Source organism: Oryctolagus cuniculus, chromosome 11 (genome assembly GCF_964237555.1).
Source record: "Oryctolagus cuniculus chromosome 11, mOryCun1.1, whole genome shotgun sequence".
In the NCBI taxonomy this organism is placed as follows: domain Eukaryota; kingdom Metazoa; phylum Chordata; class Mammalia; order Lagomorpha; family Leporidae; genus Oryctolagus; species Oryctolagus cuniculus.
This window is the reverse complement of record NC_091442.1, coordinates 16919025-16933781: the sequence shown is the minus strand read 5'-3', so window position 1 is coordinate 16933781 and position 14757 is coordinate 16919025. Positions and strand designations below refer to the sequence as shown.

Below are 14757 nucleotides of genomic sequence, written 5' to 3'. Positions count from 1 at the left end.
AGCAGCTATTACTACTATTCTATCATTATTGCTGCTGCTGTCATTTTAATTTTTATTACATTTGGTCCTTACATTGTGTCACTTCCACAATCCTTACATTGTTCTAATCACCAAATATTAGTCAACTTAGTTCCTTCTTTTCTGAGTCTCACCCCAATGTCATGTTCTCATGTGGCTTGCCCTGACCCCAACCCTGACCCTGTCCTGGCTCTCTCAGAATCCTCAACCCCATCAAGACATGTCATTGTCTTTATAGTGTCCACCACTTTTCAGTTTCTTATTTGTGAGCTTATTCATTGCCTCTCTGTCTCACAGTGTGACTTTCACTGCCTTTTCCCACATTCTCCACATAGCACCCAGTACCCAAAAGGGTATCAGTAATTATTGTTATTTGTTGAGTGTCTTCATCATACCGGTTTTGCTTTGACCCAAATCCCTGTAAGTAAGTTTGAATCTAACAAATGAACCCCTAAGGAGGCATACATCCTGTTTGGGTGAAATCTTTCTGAAGTTCACTGCATTGCTTCCCTTCTACCCCTTGGTGGAGCCCTTGTTGCACCATTCTAGTGAATCCAGATGTTCTTTTATTCTTAAGACTGGAGGGGAAATACATCATACTAAAGTGTGAATGATTGATATAGACTTAAAGCCTCACCATCTCTTAACAGACAAAAGCCCTATCATGCTTGCCCCGATCAACCTCACCCCACCTCACCAGGAAGGACAGGGGATGGTGCAGGGAGAAGAAGGTGAAGATGCTGACTTCGATTTTCTCATTAGCTGCCTGATCCAGGACAGACCATTGAACTTCTCTGGGCCCTTGTAGCATTGTTTTTAAAACAAGTTGCTGAGAGTGCCAAATGCAACATGTGTCAGAAAATGACTTGTTGTATAAAATGCTCACTGGGTAAGCTGTTATCACCATTTGCCATAACAGCAAATGAGGAGAGAGACTGAAGTGAGAGACAAGTTGAATATGAACAAGCAGTGTGCCTCTGGGGACTCCCTGTCTCTTTATTCACCACTCAGATTCTTGGGCTGCTTGAGATATGGCCCAGAGTCCCTATGCTACACTCTCTCCTATCCTGCCCCTATGTGCTCACTCACTCAGAGAAGGAAGCCCACATCCCCCCAGTTTAGTGAGTCTGGACAAGGAACAATGGATCAACCAATTTAGAGAGACAAAGAATGCTTAGATCAGCCATGTAAAGTCTCAAAATCAAGTGTTTCTCTAGACCCAGGGACCTCTTCCTAGCCACTGAGTCTGCTCAAACTTTTTCCTGGCTTTATCATCCCCTCCCTGTGTCCTCTAAAAGCTTTTTCTGGTTCTTCCTCCTGCTGCCCCAGCCCAAGTATAGCTTCTCTGATCTGGTCTGTTGCTCAACAGTCAGCAGCTTCTGTAAGTCAAACTGTGTCCCACTCCTAAGGCCTGCCTCTTCCCTTCCCCAAGTTGAAAGCCTTTTGCACTCATGAGCATCCACTTAGATTGTGGAAGAGACACAAAGTAGATGAGGTACATGTGCCTTCAGGCCACACTCTCTAGGATAAAGGTGATATTGCAGGTGGCTCACGCTGAGTGCTGGAACCCAGCTGCTGGGGTCCCCAACCTCGTTCCAGTGCTAGTGTTTTGTGACCTTCAACAATTTAGTCTACCTTGTGCTTCAGTTTATTCATCTGCAAGATAAGGACTACTGAACCCACCTCAAATAGGTTTTCTGCGGATTAAGATGGATTTGTTTATGTAAAACATCTAGACTTATGCCTAGCAGAGTAAATGCCCCATGAATGGTGGTTTTAATCATCATTAGTAGTCACTGCTTTCTTATTGGCAAGCTGTAGTCAAAGACAACCTGAAATTTGAGGTGGATGCCAAAGATAAAGTCCCTTTCCTCCTACACGAGTCTTCTTCTTAGGATGTTCGCGAGAGGATCAACTGGCCCCATTTCTTCACCCCTCGTTACATCTACACCTTCACAGGTTTCTCACAAAAGGCAGATGCAGGTCCTTGATCTCTGAGTTAGGAGTCAGTCATGTAATTTGTTTTGGCTCAAAGGAATTTGAGTAGAAACTCCACAGTATGCCACTTTAAGCCTGAGTTGTAGCAGTCTTGGGTGTTTTTGTTCTCCTCTTGTTCGGCTATCATCTGAAAAGAATACGGTTAAGCTGATGGTATGAGGGAGATGAGAGACCCTGGAGACCCTGGGGACCTTGGAGCAGACCTGTACTGACCTTCAGTCTGCAGTTGCCCATTCTCACCCAGTGATCAGCAGAACCTCAAGCCAGCCCACAAATGCATAAGCAAAATAAATAAATGCTAATTGTTGTAGCCTTCTGAGATTTGAGGTTGTTTGTTGGGCAAAAATAGCTGAGTGATACACCAAGTGACAAGTGGGTAATTGCCATTTTATTGTTAACTAAGTTTGGGCTCTCAAACCCAAAGTACAGAATAACTGATGAACTGGGCTGGGCCACATGGGACATCGCTTTTCCTAAGCTGGTTGAGTCAGGTGGAAGTAGAGCATCAGTGCTGTCCTTACTTCCAGTTGTCCCTCAGTCCCCACCCATCTTATTACATTCACAAAGCTTAATGCGTCATCTCTACTCCAGGGTTACATGTAGAAAAGAGGAGGAGTGACCAGGAGATAGTCAGACAGGTTCTGACCAAGCAAGCCCTGCCTAATGGAGCAGCCTGCTGCCTAATAGAAGAGAGGAAAGGCCAGTTGATCTTCTCTGAGAGTGTGGGTCCTGGGTTTTCTATTCCTGTTTCTTGGGTAGAAGAGAGAAAGGAGAGGAAAAACCCCACCCATTTGATAATGAAGCGATTTCCCCATAGAGGGTGAGGCCCAATCAATGCCTTCGAGTGTAGCATTACCTATTGTAATGTTTCCTTTTCTTGTGGGTGAAGTTGTGTCAGAAGCAGAAGGAGGGAGTCTGGAGCCTTTCTAATTCTATTTCACTTTCTCATCAGTCTCTGTCCTGATACCTGCTCCCTCTTCTTCCTCCCTCCCTCCCTCTCCCCTTCTCCCCTATCTCTTCCTTCCTTCTTGATTCAGTAGCTGTCCTTACCTGGTTATATACTTACTAGTTTATATGCTTGTATCTCTCTCTCTCATCACTAGAATGTAAACTCCAAGAGGACAGAAAGCTTGTTGGTTTTCTTCATGGCTGTATATTCATTGTCTCAAATACTAGCTGGCACCATGTAGGCAATCAATAAATATTTGCTGCATGAATAAATGAACACATGCAATGGTCCACACTGGAACACATCAGACTGGTCACTGTTTGCTCCCTGCCCCTTTATCTTCTAGCCTGGTGCTGCCTGTGGTTGCAGGAACCAGAAGACTTTAGACATGTGGTCCATTCTTTGGCTCAGACATTGTCCCACTCCTTGACACGCTTGAGGTCTGGAACTTGATCCTCATCTGCACTCCCAAACCTTTCACACTGGTGTGTAATTTGGACCCACTCCCTTATGGCCCTACTTTACTTTTGGTTTAGCTGACTGGTAGGCTAATGCAGAGCATAGCACCTCTGTCCCCAGAGGTGATCCTTCATAGAGAGAAACGTCTCCCTGCCGACCTTACCTGTCTGCTGAGGTTATTGACACCTGCTTCCTTACAGAAGGACCATGCACGAACCATCTGCAGACACCTCAGCCTGTGTGGTAACAGTTCTTAGAGTGCTGCATCTGAAAATTCTTGCCGACTTACTTTTACTGCTTTAGCTCAGTCTGTTCCTATTTGCTCCTGCAATGATCCATACAAATGCTGCAACTTCTATGACTTCTGCTAGTACTGCTTGCAGAGCTGCTTATGTGAAATGCCCAGCAACACTTTATCTTTCTGCTGTGGGCTGGGGGTCGGGGGTGAGGGGAGGGGACTGCTTGGCTCCGCATTTCCAGGTGGAATGTTGGCTGAACTCCATGATTACTGTTTTCTTTAGACCAACATTCCTCACTCACAGCTGGGGATCTATCCTTTGCCATTGGACTCCTCCAAGTTCACATATATTTGAGTTACATTTTGTAATTGCTGCTTTTAACTGTCTGTTCTCAGCCTCAGGCTTCCTATTGATTGATGGCTGGGCCTTGAGTCCCTCATCAGACATGTTGTACTTGCCCATTAGCACATCTCCTTGTATTTGGCCAGAATCACTAGTGCATCTCTGCAAGGCATTTATCAGAAGCTCCAGCCTCACAGACAATTCTCCTTCCAGCTTAAAGCTTGAAGCTCAATAAATATTTGTTAGGGAGGATGATAATAATGATAATTGTTAATAATTTTTGAGCTCTTGATATGCGCCAGGCCCCATGCTAACCATTAACATATTCATTTTTCATATCACTTCATTAAGGAAGGCACTTTTTTTTTTACTGTGGCAAACACATTAGACTTTATTGAATGTGTTCTATATTTAAGGAACATTTGCTCAGTACATGGGTTGATTTGGTTAACAAAATGGCAAGTTTGGATATCATGATTTTTTTGATATTTATAAGCACATTTATAAACCTTGGGAGAAAGGTAAAAGCATATTATTACATTTTTCATTGAATAAAGAAGAGAAGCTCAGAGAACTTAAAACTGACTAAGGTCATTCCATTCAGTATTTATTAAGTTAATAAATATTTTTAGAGTACTACCGGTATTCCTTTAGTTGCAAGAGCAGAAACACTTAAGAAATTAAACTAAAAGGGATGATGATTTTGGTTTCTTAATGGAGAAATACAGGAGAAATGTAACTACCATGTTCTTGGGAGGCAAGCCTGTAGCAAGGACGGCAGGAGGAGCAGGTCTCAGGTGCTGACCAGAGAACTGAACTGATACCTGATACAGTGGGAGTCACAACCACGAGGTGCGCTCTGGGTCCTTGGAAGGAGCCTCTTGGCACACCGGTTTCACCTCAGGGGCTTTCCATGACCAGCTGGAGCCTGAAGCCCACCTCCCGGACCTGAACCATCAGCCTGACCATGTTCCTCATGGCTTTGTCGTTCCACAAAAGTGGGAGGGTGGCCTTGGCAGCTCATGACAAGAGCCTAGGGTGATTACTGAGGCCATAAACAAGAGTGTCAATTTGTTAAGTCAACAACAGGAGTCACTGTGCACTTACTCCTCATGTAGGATCTTTGTCCTTAGTGTGCTGTACATTGAGATTTAATGCTATAACTAGTACTCAAACAGTATTTTTCACTTTATGTTTCTGTGTGGCAGCAAACTGTTGAAATCTTTACTTAATGTATGCTAAACTGATCTTCTTTATATAAAGAGAATTGAAAATGAATCTTGACGTGAATGGAAGGGGAGAGGGAGTGGGAAAGGGGAGGGTTGCGGGTGGAAGGGACGTTATGGGGGGGAAGCCCCATAAGCTGTACTTTGGCCTGATGAAAGGAATTGAAGACAACTCAAATAAATGTAAAGATACATCAAAAAAAAAAAAAAAGTGGGAGGCTGGGTTTCTTTTGTTTGCTTCTGGGGCTCCAACATCTACCCTTACCCACTCAGGTCTGTCTGGATGCTGACTGTCTGGATAGCATCAGCAGGTTCCCTTCCCTCTGGATTCCAGATGGGTTCAGCTGGAGAGCACCAGCAGGAGATCCAAGGGAAAGAGGAGAATGAGTTCGGGGTCTTTCCTCCCCTTCCTGCCTCCCCAATCTCCAGAGGATCTTTGCTCCTATCAGGGGACCCTCCTCATACAGCACTGTCTCTCCAGGTTCCAGTAACTACCCCCTCCCTTTGCTTATTCTAGACTATGATAGGTGAAGCACTTGCCTGTCCCTGCGGCTCTGTGTCATTCCATGTGGTTCTCCTACATCCTGCCCACACCTTTGTAAATGGTCTCTCTAGAGTCCTTCAGTTACCCAATTTGAGCATAACACTGTGTTCCTGTCAGGACCCTTACTGATATGCTTTCAGCCAAATTATTTAATTCACCTATGCCTCAGTTCTTTCATCTGTGAAATGGAGGACAATATTCCAATATTTATCATGAGAATCCAATGACCTGATGGATATAAAGCCTTTGGCCCATGTCTGGTTCTGCTTATTTTGCCTCTTCTCAGTCTCCTAGTTTCCAGACCAGTCATCTATTGTGTTGGGCTCAGCCTCTCATCCTTTCATTGGACAGCACCCCTTGTTACCCCAAGGTATTGGCAGGTGGAACTGTCAGAGCAGAAGGGAGAAACTCTTGGCATCCTGCAGAAGGAAGGGTGAAGAATTCAGAGGAGGGTAAAAAAGTCAATTTGAGAATTTAAAATAATGACACGTGGGAAGGGTAAATGATTGCAGAAGAGAAGTGTTTGGGGAAGAGCATGATTTCTTTAATATGGGTCTGGCTTTATTTCATCAGTTGGAAATGCTAAAAGCCAATATATTTCTAATATCTGAGCTAGAGAAAGTGCCAATCTAATATCCTAGCCTGATAGCCAGGTGTCCAGGGCTCTCACAAAAAAATGGATAAAGGAAGTCCCTCTTACCCCGTCTTGGCTTTTCTTTGAAACCTTGCAGAGCTGTCTCCAGTGAAAAAGACTTCTCACCCCTACTTGGAATAAAAGGGGCTTGGTCTGAAATTCAGCTGCACCTACTCCTAGCTTGCACAATCTTGGGAGGGTCCTGACCACTCCAAACATGAAACTTTTTATCCTTAAAATTGGTGATAATTATATAGAACTACTTATCAGTGTAGTTTGGCTGAGGGTTGAATCGGGAGCAGGTGATGAATGTGAAAGCTATGAGCATAAAGCAGAGCCAGAAAAGCATTCAACCCTCAACCGATGCTAATTTCCACCTTTCTTCTCTCACCCAGGCAGAACAGGTGCAACTTTTCATTTCAGGGGAAACGTGAACATTTACTGCCTCATATTTCTTAAAACACATGAAAAACAAAACCCCTGATTTTTATTAACCTTCTCAGCTTTCGCAGAAACAGCCTCTACACCTTCTCTTCTCTCATCAGGCAGCACATTTTGTTGCTGAGCGCTCACTTTCACGGATGCTCTTGTGTTCCTTGCAGCCTCGTCTCCACTCAGCCGTGCATCAGGAATGAGTGTCTGGGTGAGGGGAATGAAGTCCAGAGCTCAGCTGTTATGAGTCTCATAGGAAGCCTTCTAGTTTATGCATTGTTGTGCCTGCCTAGCTTCTGCAGGAACTTACTGTCCTTCACAGGAACTTAGATTTGGGGACTTAAACATCATGCTTGATCTGAGGTTGGGGTTGATGTTAGAAGGGGAAACTAGAAATATTAAAAGACCTCCTGGGAAGACTCAGATTGTGACTTGTATCTCTTATTATTGACCCCCTATTTTCCATCATTTTCAATATGAAAAGAAGATGATCTTTTACAAACCTGGGCATCCACCATCTTCACTAGTGGGACTCATCAATGCTTCATGGGTGCCTGATCTCAGGTTTTTTTTTTTTTTTGACAGGCAGAGTGGACAGTGAGAGAGACAGACAGAGAGAAAGGTCTTCCTTTGCCGTCGGTTCACCCTCCAATGGCCACCACAGCTGGCGCGCTGCAGCCGGCGCACCCGCTGATCCAATGGCAGGAGCCAGGTACTTATCCTGGTCTCCCATGGGGTGCAGGGCCACTGCACTCCTGGGCCACAGCAGAGAGCTGGCCTGGAAGAGGGGCAACCGGGACAGAATCCGGCGCCCCGACTGGGACTAGAACCCTGTGTGCTGGCGCCGCTAGGCAAGGATTAGCCTAGTGAGCCGCGACGCCGGCCTGACCTCATGGTTCTTTGGCAAGCAGAGATGAGTGGAAAAGTTTCAAGCTCGCCTTCCCAGTGTTGGGTATGATTCAGAAAGCTTCTCTGGAGAGAAAGCTTTTGCATTCTCTTAGATTCTTGTTTTAATTGTATTAGAATTAACTGTTTAAAGCTGGAAAATACAATTAGTTATATTTCATTTCAATCACAATGGCTCAAATCTACTTTTGTGATTCTTGGCCCTCAGGTGGACCAGTCTTTCCCATTCTTGGCTGCTCATTAGAATCATCTTTGCAGCCCCAGGCCCTGGTATGTTGACTCGTTCTATCTGTGATAGAGTCTGGGGACCCGAGTATTTACAAAATATCATGGAGGACTCTGGTGTGCAGCCAGGATTGAGGACCATGAAGTTGGACAATGGAGGAGTGATGTGCATGAGTTGCTACTGTCTTACAATCCTATTTTTAGCCCCCCATGGGATAATTTTTATTTAACAAGATGAGAAGACAAGCCACATTTAAGGCAGCACTTAGCTAGGGAATGATGTTGGGTGTCTAGAATCTAGGGTTAAAATAGACAGCTGATTCAGGCATCATTTCTTATCTCAAAACAGCATGATCTTGGGCAAGTCACTGTCCTCCCTAGGACTCAACTAACCCACCCATAACATCAGAGGGTTGGCTGAAACACTTTCTGTGGGCTTGCAGTGTTGATGTTCATCATTGCTAAATCTCCACTGGGAAGACATTTCATTGTTTTGTAGGGAAAGTCAAGGACTCTCCTCCTACCGCAAAGGAAAACACAGCCGATGACAACAGGAGAGAGAAGGTGTCTGGGGAAAGAGAAGAGTCTGGCTGCAGACTTAGTTCAGGGGTGGCTACAGAGTTGATAGGAGGCTGTCAGATTTGTACTCATTGCCTTTCAGTGGGCCTCAAATGTCATCATGGGCACTTGGATCTTACCAAGAGGTGGCTTGGAATTCCAGATGTGGGCTGGGTGACAGCTGGCTTTGAAGAAAGAGGTCCTCTCTCCTTAAAAGCACTACTGCACTTGTGAGCCCGTAGAGCACAGAGACCCGAGAACTAAAGTTTATGCTTTGTAAACTTTTATGGCGTGATAAATATGAATTACTATTACAGCTATCATTAAATCCCCACAAGGTAATGATAACAGGTTTATGTTTCAATCCCAGCTCAGCCACCAATAGGCCATGTGACCTCAGGCAAGCTCTGCTCCCTCTCAGAGATCTGCTTGTTTTGTGTGGACCTGCATGATCGGCTGAAGACCCTTCCTGCCTTGATTCCATAAGTGTGACCCCATGTGGAAATTAATGGTTAATGATCAGTAATTGGAGGCTCACCTTGCAAAATGAAGAAGGCCAGCTGGAAAGTGACATAATGAGAAGAGGAAAAGAAAAATCTCTTTCAAGAGGCTGCTATTTTGCAGTCTGTGATATTCCACGCATATTCTGATGACAGGGAAGCACAGTGGATGTGCGGAGAGATGAGCAGCAAGTGGTAAGTGGAGGTGTTTGAAATAGAAAAGTCTATTTTAAAAGACGACTAATAAAGCTGGAGGAGGCGCCCACACTGAAACAGTCTGAGCCAACATCCTGTTGCCAAGACTCCCATCCCTGCTGCTGTGCCAGGGGGCCCTGGGACTATCTTGGGCCCCTCTTGTGAGCAGGCAGGCAGAGAGTGAAGGCTGGGTGCAGGGGCTAGGTTTCTGTGTGAGGAGGGGACACACAGAGGAGGGGTGTCTAGGAGTGGGGCTGCAAGGAGCCTTGACAGGGATGACTTGAGCCCTCCTGGGAGGCTAACCAGCTCTCAGCACAGGGATAGGGACATTTCTCCAGGCCAGTGCCAGAGCTGCACTAGTATGGGGAAGCAGCAAAAACAGCAGTTACGAGCAAGGGCCCTGGGGTCAGACTGCCTGGGTTTGAATCCCACCTTTGTCACTTAATAGCTGTGAGACCACAAGTAAGTTACTGACCTCTCTGTCTCATCGTCTTTATCTGTAAAATTGAATAATGTTAGCTAATCAGAGCTTGCAGTGATGATATGAGTTACGGATGCACAGTACAGCTGGGATATATATAAATATTGTGGGATATGTCCTGATAATAGATAGGTATATAGATAGATAGATCATAAATTGAAATATCATGGTAAGTAACAAATGCGTTGAACACTCCTAACCTGCTGAATATTGCGGCTTAGTGACCCTGCACACTGTAGAGTCTGTTGTTTCCCCTTGTGATTGCACATCTGACAGGGAACTGTGCTGTGTTGCCCCTGCACGGTGTTGCAGGAAAGTATGGCACTGCGCATTGCTAGGCTGGGAAAAGACCAAAATCCAAAATCTAAAACTTGAAATATTTCTACTGAATACATATTGCATTTGCACCATTGTAGTAAAAAACTCATCAGTTGAGCTTGGGGACAGTCTCTTCTTTCTTTCCTCCTCTCTGTCTAGCCTCTATACACACACACACACACACACATCTATCTATCTATCTATCTATCTATCTATCTACATAAATGAACTAAATTTGGCCCATCATATGGATTCTATCTGCTTCTCAGGAAGAGGCCCAAGAGTGACCACTGTCTTTGTTTTTCAGCAATATGATGATATAAGCTGCTCTGTGATAACATCTCAGGACTCTAATAACCCCTCCCTGGTCTCCTTTGAGTATCAAACCTCCTCTGTGCCACCACCTAGGACTGAGCAGGATACTCCAGGCTCCTTCCTGAGTCCCAGGAATATATACTCAATTGTCTCTACTTACCATGCTTCCAATCCAGCTCACAGCCCAACACTTTCCCATGCAGACTTCTCAATGAACAGCAAGCAAGTGATCCTTCACCTCTCCCCCGCCTTATCCTGCATCTCATTCCTGGATGTGTTGTGTCTATCTCCATCTTCTTTGTGTTTCCAGTAGTCTCAGATTTTATTGACCCTCACATAGCCAATGTTGCTGGAAGATGGAACGGATGAGTGAATGAACACATGAAGACAGTGCCTGAATATCACAAAATAATAATAATAACCAAGCATTTATTGAGAGCATACTGTTTTCTAAGCATCATTCTAAGTGCTTGCATATGTGTACTCCACACGTAAGTGCTTGACATATCCAATCCTCAAAGTAGGCATTCCCTATGTATTTTGATGAATGAACACAAAGTAAACATGAGGAAACCAGAATGCAGTGAAACAGTCAGTTGTGCTTTAACCCACAGACTAACTTAAAATTTATGGTACATTCTGGACTTCTTGATAGAGCTCCTACAACCCCCACAAAGTCAATGGTATTTCCCAACCTTATAGAGCCATCTCAGAGCCAGGTCCTACTGAGCTGGGTCTGGCCTAGTGTGCTGCAATTTCTGGGCCATTTCTCCCTCCTGCCAGGAAGATGTAACACATACCGCTTCATGGAGCCCTCTAATAGCCAGGCCTTATTTTCCTTGCCACCCTGGGGGTTCTTGCGCACCATGAGCTTACTTCTGTGCAGCTCTATGCAACGCATTGTAAAAGGAAAATGGTAATTAGAAGAAATGCTTGAGCAGAGGAACTTGTGTGGAAAAATACTTTAGTTAAACAAAGCGCTAAAGATTCTCTTAAAGTGTTAGACATCCATGCCCATCTGGCTGTACTTTTTTTGAAAGGATAAGAGGATACACAAGGTGTGTTGTACATCTGTAGGCACTGCCTCCCTAGGGCTTGGGGGTCAAGGCTGGAGAGGACAATGAGGTTGGTAGCACTGCCTCTGTCCTCATTCACATTTCAGTAGCCTGGGACCAAAAGCCCAACCCAACTAGATGGAGTTTCACAGGATCACACCCGCATCAGGGCTTCCATGTGTATCCCAGACAACTGCAAGAAGAGTATTGTGGAGACATTGAATGGCAGCCCATGCCAGGACATCTCAGCTCCTGCTTGCATTTCCATAGCTCTGTTATAATCCAAAGTTTGTTTTGTTTATTTGTTGATTGCCTCATTTCAGATCAGACTGGGAAATCCATGGATGTAAGCATTTTGTCAGTCTGGTTCACTTCTGTCCCAGAACTTCTGTCCCATGAAGCATGGCACATAATGAACCCTCTAGAATATTCCACGAGGGAAGATTCTTTGTTCTTTGCAGAATCCTTAGTTTTCCAAGCATTGCCTGGTACATAATAAGGCTTCTAGAACACAGCTCTAGTTGAAGAGGGACTTTGTCTTATCACTGTCAAAACTCCAGTGCCTACCATTCTTGTTGGTGTTCCAGAATGGGGACCAGCATTTTTTTTTTTTCTGTTAAATGAGTAGAGAATAAATATTTGCTACTTTGTGGGCCAGGCAGTCTCTGCCTTAACTCTGTTGTCCTAGTGTAGAAACAGACATCCCATGTGTAAACAAAATAAAGGGCATGGCTGTGTTCTAATAAAACTTTATTAAAAAAAAAAAAAACAAGTAGCAGCCCAGATTTGCAGTAATTGCTGACTCCTGCTTTAGAATATAAATTCTTGAGCTGGTGCTATGGTGTAACAGGTTACACCCGTATCAGGGTGCCGGTTCAAGTCTCAGTGGTTTCACTTCCAACATAGCTCCCTGCTAATGGGCCTGGGGAAGCAGCTGAGGAGGGCTCAAGTGCTTGGGCCCTTGCCACCCATGAGTCCATGAGGAAGACAGAGTCTGGGATGGGGTAGGAGCAAGCAATGTTACAGATAGAGTAGAGGAAGGACCTGGAGAGATTGAGCCTGGTGAAGAGAAGAGTCAGGGAGGAGGCCTAGTTCATATACTGTGGGTGGGAGGGAAGTTATTGGGGGGAAAAGCCACTGTAATCTATAAGCTGTACTTTGGAAATTTATATTTGTTAAATAAAAGTTAAAAAAAGAACTTTCAAATAAGAGAACAATTAGATCCTTCTAAGAAAGAGGGAGATATTTCTAGAACCTTCCAGAAGTTAATATTGGCTAAAGCTGGCTGATATAAGTAGCTTGATAAGACAGTGAGCTCTAAATGTACTGGGAGCTTCCAAGTGGCCATGAGGATGCTGTGGATGGCATTTAAATATTGCACAGGAGCCACAGTAGACAATGCTGGGTCCCTTCCTCCCCTGAGAGTCATTCCCACATGGATATCTGTCCTTTGTTTGAAACTAGACTCCTCAGCCTGGTACAGGAAGACCCTCCGGGTGGTCCCCAGACTCTTCCCTCATTTCCTCTTCTCATCTCCTGTAGTCTATTCTACTGACACCCCAAATGCCATTTAGCATCCCCAAAGCTAACCCTCTGTTGCCCCTCTCAAGGCCTTTACTCTTATTAGCTTAGGTTTGTCTAGAAGGAGAACCTGAGGCAGAGATTCAAGTTTGAGGGTTGACTCCAGGAGGCATGGAGTGGGAGCAGGGAAGTGTAGCTGAGAAAGAAAGGCAGCTTGTAAAAGGTGCATTATCAACCTTGTGGTGACTGCAACCTAACCCAGTGGGGAGTGCCTGGGAACTGGGGAGGAACCACCTCAGAGCTGTCCTACCTGAAAGGTGAGAGAAATGGGATATTTATATACCAACTTCATCAATTCAGGACTACTTAGAGGGTAAGGAAGTATTAACTTCTTAGCATCTTCTGGCCTACCAGTTAGATGGGCAAAAATGAGCTTTGGTAGCAAGTGAAAGCCCCCATGCAAAGCACTGCTAGTGATGGCAGCTAAGGATCAATACTGATATGGCCTGGGATGAGAAATCCTGGGTAGGACACCCAGCAGAGTGTGCTAAAGCTTCCTCCTACTTGGACCCCCCCAAATCTCATTTTTCTTCTGGTTTTTATTCTACTTCATTCCACACTGGCTGCTATTTGGGAATGGAGAGCTTTTGGTACAGATGGCAAGATGAGTCAAACTTTGATTAGCTTCTGCTCAGGATAAATGGGATTTTGATTGGGTGGTACTCATTGGTGTAACCCTAGTTGCTGATTCTGGGAAATAGATCAAGTTCAATTATTTGGGCAAAGGTAGATTGTGCATGCTGTGATGGACATTGGTAAAACTAGATCATGTATATATGTTGTGTGTGTGCCGTCAGCATTGACATGGACCTCTGTTGAAATATCTGGTACCAGCTGTTGTCACTGTGAATCTACTCTGGAGACTGTCAACTTGGATGGTTAGGGAGGGATGGCTTGCAAGTCCATTCAGGTCACATGAATCTGGCTGCTGACCTTCATACCAGTCAGACCACTATGCTACTTTAGTTACCAAAGCCTCGGTCTTCCCAGTCATTCTGCCCTCTGGCTCCCAGCATGCCTTGTAGCTGAGTGGCAGGATAGGATAGACGAGGTAGAAAGGAGCTCCATTTTTCCCATGTGCTTGTTTCATTCATTTACTGGTGCTATATAAAAATTGAGTTCCACTGTGAACTAAAAAGGCTTCAACCTTGTCTTCAAAGAATTCACAGCTTAATGGAGAAGACAGCAATAACCGCACTCATTTGTAACTACAAAATTTATTAAATTGTTGTGGGGATCTGCAGACTGCTTGCTTCTTAACATTTGGGGAGGACTGCCTAGGCCTTTGCAAATTCTTCTGTGCTGTTTAAGGGTAGAAGGCAGGATGTAGTAGAGACTAAGGAGTTGGGTGTGTGTGCTGACTTTGTGGTAGCCTAGTAATTATAGCTGATGCATTATTAATAAGCAAACATTCTGTATCTGCTTCCCATTTATGAACTGGTGCTTGGGTCAAATGCTATTAAAGTTAAACCATGTGCTCTGAATCAGTTTCTTTGTCTTCCTACTTAATGAAAAGTTCTAGGATACAGAAGTCTGTTACTAGGGGCATGCAACTGTTTATGGAATCAGATCTTATAAGGATGCTGACTGGCGATAATGGTGCCAGGATGTCTGATGGGCAGGTGGAGTCTCTGCTCAGCTCTAGAGTAGATGAGGACAACTAAGAGTGTGGGGGAAGAGAGAAGGAGAATGCAGTTGAGAAAGGAGCTGCACCACTTATTCCTAATATCATGTTTTTTTTTTTTTCTTGTCACCATGAATTGCTTTCTAGTTCTCAAGAGC

At 44.6% G+C, this 14757-nt stretch overlaps 1 long non-coding RNA gene across 2 annotated transcripts; it reads right to left on the bottom strand.

Annotated features, from left to right (window-relative positions):
- Positions 1-4400: 4400 nt before the first annotated feature.
- Positions 4401-11784, bottom strand: LOC127491114 (uncharacterized). 2 transcript variants are annotated; one of them, XR_011379737.1, is made up of 3 exons: positions 11140-11784; positions 8671-10688; positions 4401-7048 (listed from the first exon to the last, which is right to left on the bottom strand). It is a non-coding gene; the product is annotated as an uncharacterized lncRNA (long non-coding RNA). The 2 variants fall into 2 exon arrangements; XR_007919620.2 differs by having other exon boundaries at positions 10500-10688.
- Between the last annotated feature and the right edge of the window lie 2973 nt (positions 11785-14757).